General features: G+C 38.9%; 1 protein-coding gene across 2 annotated transcripts in view; it reads left to right on the top strand.

The window, feature by feature from the left end:
- The first annotated feature begins 917 nt into the window (after positions 1 to 917).
- The window catches only part of LOC118616109 (adhesion G protein-coupled receptor E4-like), a 69,122-nt gene continuing 57,991 nt past the window's right edge, over positions 918 to 12,048 (top strand). For both annotated transcript variants that reach the window (XM_036241486.1, XM_036241487.1), the window contains exon 1: positions 918 to 966. The gene's annotated coding sequence lies outside the window, so the exon portion shown is untranslated. The remainder of the gene's footprint in view (positions 967 to 12,048) is intronic.

The raw sequence follows: 12,048 nt of genomic DNA, 5'->3' as shown, positions 1-12,048 counted from the left end.
GGGACTGTTGGCTCAGGCTTCCAGTTTAACATTCAGACAGTTTTCACTTCAGCTTAGCTGATGAGGATAGGCTTAAACCCTCTTTCCTTTGCCATGCAAAAGAAACATTTTGAGTATCACATGCAGCAAATATTTTGAGTCCAACATGGAGGGGCTGAGGGCCAGCCCACCTAGAGAATTATATTCAGGTGATAATTTAAATATTTTATTGCACCGGCTCTAATTTATAAAAAGAAATGCGAAACTGAAAAAGGGAGATATTCATGGTAGAGATACTAAGGCAATGGTTCATAAATGTAACAAAACCAAGATAAGAAGTAAATCACTAGGTGCGTATTTGGACTTGTCAAAGTAGGAGATATTTGCCATACTTTTGCTGGCTCTTGCAAAGATTCTTCTAATATGAATGACAAGAAAATTTCAGGACACTGTGCTAATGGGACCAGTCAAGAATTTTATTAGTCAAGAAAGTGAGTGTGATTATGTTGAGTGACTCCATCTCAAAGACCAAGAATATGGGCATGCCATTTTCCCAAAATGGTAAACTGAGATGGAATATGACCAAAGGGAACTGGGTAACACATAGATACACTGGCTCTCTCCCATACTCTGACCTGCAAGTCTCTCACAAAGAAGCTCACCAACTTAAAGGAGCGTCCTCAAAGCTGAATCCATTTCCTTGGTGTAGGTGGAAGTTGGCTCCATTCTCTATTACCTAGTTTCTCCATTGGACACCATCACCATTTCCAAGTTCATATCCCGAGGCACTTTAATATGGTCCACCGGGGGAATGTACTATCTAATGGTCTCTGTATTATGCAAACTCCCCAGCCAACACCCCAGCCTGCTACACCCACAGGCTCCTTGAGAAACTAGAAGTCCAGATAATAAGCCACATACTTCCTTTTTGTCTTAGCTCTGAGAAGCTCCCGGCTCAGTGAGAAGGGAGGGATTTTCATCTTGTGGGTAAGTAGAAACTGATGTAGTGTTTTTTCCATAGAAAATAGAAAATGTTTCCTGTATGATCTTGGGTCTAAAAAATGTTCTGGCATTGGAAAAAATTAGAGGAGACCTCATTACAGGTCCTGTGGCTTTATTTCTTGAACACTGCTTTGGGGGCATCTGTCTCACATCCATTTGCCCACTCCTGCTTGGGCGAGGAGTGGGTATTGGTGCAATATTTCAGGTGCAATGGCCAGAAATGCTTTAGTACATTCCAAAGAGATAGTGAGTTGTGTATTAAGAAGACTAAGGGAAACTAAATAAGAAAGGTGCAGGACATCTTTCTGAAGCAGATGTGGCCGATAACCCGTTTGTTATTAAAAATGAGAAAACAAGATCTAAAGTATGAGTGACTTTCCTGAGGTCCCACAGTGAATTACCAAGCTTTTTCACATGCCACACAACTCACCCCCATAAACACATGAGCACATTCAGTGCCAGGCTCATAGGGAAAGGCTTGTCTGTTTTATTTATGGCCAAATTATCTACGGGTCGGTGTTTGTTCCAACCAGCTGCTTATGACCCAATGGTAGGGGATGGGGTCATGAAACCAATATAGTGGGCACCAACCAGCATTTTCAAAGGAATGAATGGACTGTAGTTATAAAATATCAGAGGCTGTGTGTAGTTAACATTGATTTGTGAAACTTGGCTTAGTTATTTTTCTTTCTCCCTGTATCTCTCTGGTGCCAAATGTATTTTTTATGGTGGGTCATGGCCAAAATTCTCTGCAAATCAGCCTCGACATATATGTGAAATCAGCCGGACACAGAAAGACAAAGCCTGAATGATCTTGCTCGCTTATATGTGGAAGCTACAGTGGTCACACTCACAGAAGCAGAGAGTAGAATGGTGGGTGCTGGGGCCTGGGGAGAGGAAAATGTGGGCGGTGATGGCCAAAGGGTGTAACATTTCCTTTATGGAAGATGAGTAAGTTTTGGAGATTTATACAGCATAATGCCCATAGCTAACAATACTATATTGTGTACTTAAAATTTGTTAAGAGGGTGTATCATATGTTATGTGTTCTTAGTACATGTGCAAGCGTGCGCACACACACACACATACACAAATCATAAAAGGGGGTGGGAGACACGCTTTGGGAAGTGATATGTTGTTTTTTTAAAAAAATTATCTTTATTGTTGAAAATATTACAGATGATGCCCCCGCCCCTTGCCTTTCCTCCTCCAACCGGCTCCTTCCGCTCTCCCCCAGCCTTCACCACACTATTGTCTGTGTCCATGGGTTATGCATGTACTTAAAAATCAGAAAATAAGGTTTAGGCAAGGCAGTGGAAACACTGGAATGCTCATACTTTGCTGGTGGGTATGTAAAATGGCACAGCTGCTGTGCAAAGTAGTTTGTCACTTCCTTAAAAAGATTAACATAGAATTATCATAGAGCTCAATGATTCTACTCCTAGGTATACACACAAAAGAATTGAAAACATGTTTGCACAAAAATTTGTATAAGAACATGCACAGTAGTATTATTCATAATAGCCAAAAAGTAGAAACAACCCAAATATCCAACATTTGATAAATGGGTCAACATAATGTGGTTAGATTTAAAAAAAAAATTTATTTATTTATTTATTTATTTATTTATTTATTTTTTAGATAGAAAGGAAGGGAGAGAGAAATTGAAACATCAATGTGAGAGAGAAACATCCATCAGCTGCCTCCTGCACACCCTCTACTGGGGATCGAGCCTGCAGCCAGGGCATGTGCCCTGACTGGGAATCGAACGGTGACTTCTCAGTCCATGGGACAACGTTCAGGTCACTGAGCCCCACCAGTCAGGCATGTGGTTAGCTTTTAACATAGTCAATTATTCAGTGTAGTCTCTCAAGTGACCATATATGATTTACAGCTAATTTCATATGTGTTTAAAGGGAAAATAACTAAGGCACAACTGAAATTTTATCATTGCCATTTTGACCCCAAACCTACAAAAATTCCAGAATGTGATCTAAAATCTAAAGGTCAGTAGTTATGTATAGGTCTTAAGGATAACTATTTTTAGTGTTTATAATGCAATCTATGGTTAAATAATTAAGTAAAAAATGGACAGTGATTGAATGTGAACTTGAGAAGTCTTGACTGGTTGACAGTGAGACTCGTGCCAACATGTAATAAGAAAGGAAGAAAAGTTATGCATGACACCGAAAAGAAGGCTTCCTAGAAAAGAAATCCTATGTAAATAAAGAGTAGAAATCTCAGGTCCTCTCACAGTTTGTGTACGGTCATAGTTTGTCAAAACCCAAGAGTAGAGCCACAGTTGAGAATGTTGCAAAGAATTAGTTTCAAATTATGGCTGAATAAAAACACATTTAAAGAAATCCCCATCTAAAGGAAGGCCTGTGCACAGAACTACCTCCCAGGACGGGCTGCATAGCAATCAGAGGGATGTGGTAGCTGGAAAGTGTACTCAGGAAAGGGAGCAGGACGGCAGGGTGGCAGGGAATGTCCCCAACAGCATTTCTGAGGCAAACAACCCAACAGGAAGATGCTGGAGTTTTAAAGGGAATACAATCATAGATATTAATTTATAGAGATCTAGCTGCCAAAACTTTTCTCTCCACATTTGCAGAAAGTTTTATAGTTTTGAGGAAAAAGTAGGTTATGGGATTATTTGTGAAAAGAAATCCTTCTCACTCTCAGAATACAAGTATTTAAAAAAATATTATAAAGACCAATAAAGACCAGAAGGTGCTGGGATGGACTTTAGTTCTAATTTTAAATGAATTTTTTATTCCATGTTTAAAAAGCTGCAAGAAAAAAACATGGAAAGGAAAAGAACCATTTGATATTGAAAACAATTCACACACACACACACACACCACACTCACACACACAAATCCAGGATGACTGTTTTGGCAATCTAGTCAATGAATACTTAATAGGTTCTGTCTTAGTCCATTCAGACTGCTATAACAAATACCATAAGCTGGGTAGCTTATATACAACAGACATGTCTCATGGTTCTGCAGGCTAAGAAGTCCAAGATCTAGTTAATTGACACAGCCAGGTAATATGGCCTTGATGGTAGCGATGGTTTTATGGGTATGTACTTTTCTCCAGACTCATTGAGGTGTGTACATTAAGCATGTATAGCTTTTTACATGTCAATCATACTGCAGGAAAGTGGTTTAAAAAACAAATAAAAACCAGCATTGCTAGAAAGCTCCGCTCTTCTGGAAAACATCATCACATCCTTCACATAAAATATCCATTTAAAATAGTTTCAAATGAGACCTCAGAAAAAGAATTATCTTTATCTAAACAGGGTTTCTTTATGCTGAGAGTTTCCACAGGGTATTTTAAAGCATGTTTTTGGAAGAAAAGAGAAACATGAACCAAACAGGCAAACAAATATTGAGAAAAGGGAAGGTATGTAGGAAGTGACTGAGTATAACTCATCGAATATTGGACAGAATTTGATTTTCAGTCAGAGTATTCCCATCAGTTTTGCATTTAAGGAAAAAGTGGATTTGAATGTTTTTAGGTCTTCAGTTCTGTACAGTCCCTTCTGCTCCCCCAAATTCCTTCACCTATTTGTATTCCATGTTTAGCTCCCAGGAGGCATTAGGATTCAGGATCTTGGTGTGGGGGTTAAACAATGGCTTTGGATTCAACCCAACTTTGTCTAAGTCTCAGTTGAGCATTTTTGTAGCAACATCACCTTGAGCAAGTGATGCAAATGATAGAATCTCTCTTGAGTTTCAGTTTTATCATCTGAGAAATGGGTATCATGAGAAGATCTACATCACAGAATTGTGCGTTTTCAACGAACTGGTAGCATCAACACCCTTAGTAAGCTCTTGGCTTGTCATAGATATTTCATAAAATGTTTTTAGAAGTTATAATGAAAAAGCTAAGAGAAGTATCTACAGAAAAATTTGATTTACACGTTTGGTGCTGGTGCATAATGTGTGACTAGCCTGTTCGAGACCATCGGGAATAAGAGATTTTTCTGGGATAGGCCTTCTTAGACCACTACTTTGCTCCTGTTGGGGTTTCACGGGACCCTTGTTAATTCTAATCACCTCTGGGTAATGAATCAGTCCTTTTCATGCAAAGTCATGGTTATTTTTTAAAATCTTTATTATTGAAAGTATTACAGATGTCCTTCCATTGACCCCCTCCTCCCTGTTCCCACCCCCTTCTGCTTTCCCCAAATTATTGTCTGTGTTCATTGCAGACAATATGCATATATGCAAAAAAGTTCTTTGATTTATCTCTTCCAAACCTTGCACCTCCTTCCCTCTGAGGTTTGTCAGTCTGTTTCTTACTTCCATGCCTCTGGATCTATTTTGATTGACAGCTTATTTTGTTCATGATATTCCATAAATAAGTGAGATCATGTGGTACTTGTCTTTCTCTGACTGGCTTATTTTGCTCAGCATAATACTCTCCAGGTCCCTCCATGTTGTTTCAAAGTGTAAGAGATCTTTCTTTGTTACAGCTGCATAGTATTCCATTGTGCAAATGTCCCACAGCTTTTTTATTCACTCATCTACTGATGGACATTTGGGTTGTTTCCAGATCTTAGCTATTGTAAATAGCACTACTATGAATATGGGGGTGCATATATTCTTTCAGAATAGTGTTTCAGGCTTCTTAGGATATATTCCTAGAAGTGGAATCACTGAGTCAAATGGCAATTACATTTTTAATCTTTTGAGGAAGCACCATATTATTTTCCACAGTGGCTGCACCAGTCTGCATTCTTACCAGAAGTGTACTAGAGTACCCTTTTCTTGACATCCTCACCAGCACTTGTTTGAAGATTTGTTGATGGCAGCCATTCTGGCAGGTGTGAGGTGATATTTTATAGTTATTTTAATTTGCATCTCTCTGATGATTAGTGATGTTGAGCATTTTTTCATATGTCTCTTGGCCATTTGTATGTCTTGTTTGGAGAAGTGTCTATGCAGGTCCTCTGCCCATTTTTTAATTGGATTGTTTGTCTTCCTATTGTTGAGTTGTATGAGTGCTCTATATATTTTGGATATTAAACTCTTATCTGACATATCATTGGAAAATATGTTCTCCCAGAGAGTGGGTTCCCTTTTCAATTTGATGCTGGATTCTTTTGCTGAGCAGTAGCTTTTTAGTTTGATGTAGTCCCATTTATTAATTTTTTTCTTTGTTTCTCTTACCCTAAGTGATGTATCAGTAAAAATTCTGCTATGTGTGATGTCTAAGATTTTTCTGCCTACATTTTCTTCTAGGATTTTTATGGAGATACATTTAAGTCTTTTATCCATTTTGAGTTTATTCTTGTCAGAGAGACACATAGATTGGTTGCCTCCTACATGACCCCAACTGGTGCTGGGGCTCAAACCTGCAACCTAGGTACATACTCTTGACCAGGAATTGAACCCGTGACCCTTCGGTCTACAGGCCGAAGCTCCAACTGCTGAGCCAAACCGGTCAGGGCCCAACACCATTTATTGAAGAGACTGCTTTTGCTCCATTGTATGTTCTTGCCTCCTTTGTAGAATATTAATTGTGCATAATATCTTGGGTAGATTTCTTGGTTATCTACAATGGCTTTGTAGTATAACTTTATATCTGATATTGTGATCTTTCTAACTTTGTTATTCTTTTGTCAAGATTTCTGTGGCTATTCAGGGTCTTTTTTGGTTTCATATAAACTTTTGGAGTATTTGTTTTAGATTTGGAAATATGCCATTGGCACTTTAATAGGGGTTGCACTGAATCTGTAGATTGCTTTGTGTAGTATGGACATTTTAATGATGTTGATTCTTCCAATCCATGAACATGGTATATGTTCCCACTTGTTTATATTGTCCTCTATTTCTTTTTTCAATGTCCTGTAGTTTTCTGAGAACAGGTCTTTTACATCCTTGGTAAAGTTAATTCCTAGGTATCTTTTTTTAGCAATGGTAAATGGATTTTTTTTTTTTTAGTTTCTCTTTCTGAGTGTTAAATATTGGTGTATAAGAATGCCATTGATTTCTGGATGTTGATTTTGTATCCTGCTACTTTGCTACTTCATTTATTAAATCTAGTAGAATTTTGATGGAGTCTTTAGGGTTTTCTATGTACACTATCATGTCATGTGTGAATAATGACAGTTTCACTTCCTCCTTTCCAATTTAGATGCCTTTTATTTTTTCTTCTTGTCTAATTTCTGTGACTAAGATTTCCAGTAATGTGTTGAATAAGAGTGGGGAAAGTGGGCATCCCTGTCGTGTTCCTCTTCTTAAGTGAAATGCTTTTAGTTTTTTTTCCATTTTGTTTGATATTGGCTGTAGGATTTTCATATATGGCCTTTATTATGTTAAGATACGATCCCTCTATTCCTACATTGCTGAATGTTTTTATCAGAAATGAGTGCTGGATTTTGTCGAGTGCTTTTTCAGCATCTATTGATATGATTTTATCTTTCATTTTGTTGATGTGGTGTATCAATTTATTGATTTGTGAATATTGCACCAGCCTTGCAGCCCTGGGATGAATCCTCCTTGGTTGAGTGAATAATTAAAAAACAATATTGCTGGATCCAATTTGCTAATATTTTGTTGAGGTTTTTGGCTTCTATGTTTACCAGGGATATTGGCCTGTAATTTTCTTTCTTTGTAGTGTCTTTATCTGGTTTTGGAATTAGGATTATGCTGGCCTCATTAAAAGAGCTTGGAAGTCTTTCTTCCTCTTGAATTTTTTGAATAGTTTGAGGAGAATGGGTGTTAGTTCTTTTTAAATGTTTGGTAAAACTCCCCTGTGAAAGTGTCTGAATCTGGGTTTTTGTTTGCCGGGAGTTTATTGATTACATCTTCAATTTCCTTAGTTGTTATTTGTCTGTTCAAGTTTTTTTTTACTCTTCCCAGTTCAGTTTTGGGAGACTGTGTGATTCTAGGAACTTGTCCATTTTGCCTGGGTTGTTCAATTTGTTGGCGTGTAATTGTTCATTGTATTTTCTAACACTCCTTTGTATTTCTGTGGTATCAGTTGTTATTTCTCCCCTCTTGTTTCTAATTTTGTTTATTTGAGTCCTCTCTCTTTGTTTCTTGGTGAGTCTAACTAAAGGTTCATCAACCTTGTTTATCTGTTCAAAGAACTAGCTCTTGGTTTCAATGATCTTTTGCATTGTTTGTTTAGTCTCTGTGTTATTTATTTTCATTCTGACTTTATTATTTTTTTCCTTCTAATTACTCTAGGTTTTTCTTTTTGTTCACTTCCTAGTTCTTTAAGTTGTAGGGTGAGAAAGTCAATTAGAAATTTTTTCTTGTTTCTTGAGGTAGGTCTGTAGCGCTATGAACTTCCCTCCTTGGTCCACTTTCACTGCATCCCATAGATTTTGTGTTGTTGTATGTTCATTTTTGTTGGTTTCCAGGAAGTTTTTTTTATTTCTTCCTCGATCTCTTTGGTAACCCATTAATTGTTTAGTAACATATTATTTATCCTTCATGAGTTTGAATGTTATTCAGTGTTTTAATTGTAATTAATTTTTAGTTTCATGCCATTGTGATCTGCGAAAATGCTAAATATGATTTCAATTTTCTTGAATTTGTAGAGACTTAGCTTGTGTTCTAACATGTGATCATTCTTTGAGAATGTCCCATGTGCACTTGAGATGAATGTGTATTCTGTAGTTTTGGGGTGTAATTCTCTGTAAATACCTATTAAATCCATCTGATGTAGTGTGTCATTTAGGGTCTCTGTTTCTTTGTTGATTTTTTTTTTTTGTCTAGAGGATCTATCCAATGATGTCAGTGGGGTGTTGAAGTCCCCTACTGTGATTTTATTGCTGTTGATTTCTCCCTTGAAGTCTTCCAGAATTTAAAAAATATATTTTGGTGCTCCTATATTGGGTGCATATATGTTTATGAAGGTTATATCCTCTTGTTAGATTGATCTTTTTAATATTATGTAGTCACCTTCTTTGTCTCTTGTTATGACCTTCATTTTGAAGTCTATGTTGTCAGACATGAGTATTGCTACTTCAGGTTATTTTTTCATTTCCATTTGCTTGGAAAATTTTTTTCCATTCCTTCACTTTCAAACTGTGTGAGTCTTTTGTTGTGAGGTGGGTCTCTTGTAGACCACATATATATTCTTTCACCTACTCTGTGTCTTTTGATTGTAGCATTTAATCCATTTACATTTAAGGTTATTATTTATATGTACTTATTTATTGATATTTTTATTTATTATGCCTATGTTCTACTATTTCTTCTGCTTAATACAGCAGTCCCTTGAACATCTCTTGCAATGCTGCTTTGGTGGTAATAAATTCCTGTAGCCACCCAGACGGTGTGGCTTTGTGGTTGAGTATTGACCCATGCACCAAGAGGTCGTTGATTTGATTCCCGGTCAGGGCACATTCCCAGGTTGTGGGCCCAATCCCCAGTGAGGGGCATGCAGGAGGTGGCCAATCAATGTTCTCTGTCATCGATGTTTCTATCTTTCTCTCCCTCTCCCTTCCTCTGTCTCTAAAATCAATAAAGAAAAAAAATAATATAAAAAATAAATTCCTGTAGCTTTTTTTTTGGTCTGGGAAACTTTTTGTTTCATTGTCTATTTTGAATGATAGCTTTGCTGGATAGAGTGGTCTTGGATTCAGATCCTTGTTTTTCATTACTTTGAATACTTCATGCCATTCCCTTCTGGCCAGTAGTGTTTCTGTTGAGAAATCTGCTGACAGCTTTTTGGGAGCTCCTTTGTAATTGCTTTTCTCTTGCTGCCTTTAAGATTCTCTCTTTGTCTTTAATATTTGGCATTTTAATTATGATGTATCTTGGCATGGGCTCTTTGGGCTCTTCTTGCTTTTGGCTCTCTGTGCTTTCTGAACTTGTATGCCTCTTTCCTTCACCAAGTTAGGAAAGTTTTCTGCCACCATTTCTTCAAATAGATTCTTTAACCCTTGTTCAGTTTCTTCTTTCCACAGTTCCCTTTAATTGTCCTCCTGTTTTTTAATTGTTTTTCTTTTTGGTTCTCTGATTGAGTAATTTTTTTCTACCCTGTCTTCTAATTTGCTTATCTGATCCTTGGCTTCCTCTAATCTGCTGGTTGTTCCTTCCAATGCGTTCTTTATTTCTGCTATGTCATTCTTGATTTTTGATTGGTTGTTTTTCATTGTTTCCATGTCTTTTCTCATGCTGCTGTTGAGTCTTCTCATAATCATTACTCTGAGCTCTATATCTGATAAGTTGCTTATCTCCATTTCATTTAGCTCTTCTTTTTCTTTTTTTACCCCACCCCCACCCTCTCTTCTGAGGATTATCAGTCTGTACCCTATTTTTATGACTCTGGGTCATTTAGCCCTTCTTCTGGAGAATTCTCTTATTCTTTCATTTGAGATTTGTTTCACCATTTTGACTGTCTCAGCAGGGTTTGGAGCCTGCCAAAATCTCCTTGTTGGTATCAATGTTCTGCAGATTGTGGCTCCCTTTGCTGGGTTTGGATGTGTATAGAAGGGACCAAGTTGAACACAAACGTCTAGTCTTACTCTTCTAGGTAGAGTCACAGGCCAGGCAACGATTTAAGTATTCCAGAGCCTCTGCCCACAGGCTATTAGTTTCAGTCACTTAATGAGCCTCCAGTTGTAGCCCTCAGCTGAATGAAAACTCCCCCAGGTGGGCAGGGTAAGAGGATCTCCAGTAGGTGAGGCAATTGCTTCTCCCTGGGCTAAAGCTGCTTTGAGAGGAAAATTGCCTGAAGAAAATGGTTTCTGCAGCATGAGTTAATGACTCAGCACAGGGGCTCAGGCAGTAGCCTTCACAGCTCTGACCCTGGAGCCTTGAAACCCAATGACCACAAGCCAGGCCCAAGGCTCAAAGAACCCAGAGACTCATCTTTGCCTGAAGGCTGGCAAGTAGTCTCTGACAGGTAATGAGCCTCAAGTTCTGTGCTAGGCACTGACTCCTCCCAGGCAGGTGGGGTTAAATTCTAATGGGTAAGACAGTTGCTTCTCCCCCCAAGACTATTGGTGCTTTGGTGGTAGAACTTTGCCTGAGAATGGTTTCTGCAACATGGGTTAATGGCTCAGCACAGGGAACCAGGCCTCAGCCTTCAAAGCTCAGTCCCTAGAGCCACAAACCCAATGACTGCAAGCAAGGCCCAAGGCTCAAAGGGCCCAGTGACTTGTCTTTGTCTGCAGACTTACTGGTAGTCTCTGACAGTTAATGAGCCTCAAGTTGCAGTTCTGTGCTAGGTGCTGACTCCTCCCAGTAGGTTGGGGTTAAATTCTAATGGGTGGGACAGTTGCTTACCCCCTCTGGGCTATAGCTGCGTTGATCAGAAAACTCTGCTTGAGAAAAATGGTTTCTGCAGCATAGGTTAATGACTCAGCACCAGTGCCCAGGCAGCTGCCTTCACAGCTCAGTCCCCAGATCTACAAAACCCAACAACTGAGAGCCAGGCCCAAGGCTCAAAGCATTCAGAGATTCATCTCTGCCTACTGGCTGGTTGATAGTCTCTGACAGTTAATGAGCTTCAGGTCGTACTTCTTCTGGCAGGGCAGGATTAAATTCCAAAGGGTGGGGCAGTTGCTTCCCTCCAGACTAAAGCCACTCTGATAGGAAAAGACTGCCTGAGAAAAATGCTTTCTGTAGCATGGGGGAATGACTCAGCCTAGGGATTTTGGTGGCCTCCTTCCCAGCTCTCTCCCCAGTGCTATGAACCCCTGACTCTCCTCTCGCAGTTCCAGTCCCCAGTGTCGTGGTTATAATTGGAGTCATGGAAGTGACATGAGAGAGCTCCATGACCACCACTGTCACTACCACAACATCAAAATCGCCATCACATCCTCCATCACCACCATCACTGTGATCACCAAGACCACTGCCTCCACGGTCACCACTACTAGGTACACCATTTTCATTCTCCAGTATCATCATCACCATGCCAACATAAGAACATCCAAACTTGTAGGTAATTTTTAGAAGAGATTATTTGGGCCAAAGAGAGGACATCCCTGGAAACCAGATCTCAAAAGACTGAGAAAAATGCTTCCCAGAATGACAGTTTTCAGTTTCTTTTAGACATTTGGAATTAAGGAGGGAATGTAAGAAT

This window comes from Molossus molossus, unplaced genomic scaffold (genome assembly GCF_014108415.1).
Source record: "Molossus molossus isolate mMolMol1 unplaced genomic scaffold, mMolMol1.p scaffold_m16_p_4, whole genome shotgun sequence".
NCBI classification, from domain to species: domain Eukaryota; kingdom Metazoa; phylum Chordata; class Mammalia; order Chiroptera; family Molossidae; genus Molossus; species Molossus molossus.
Note: the sequence above shows the minus strand (reverse complement) of the source record. Positions and strands in the feature narration are given on the sequence as shown.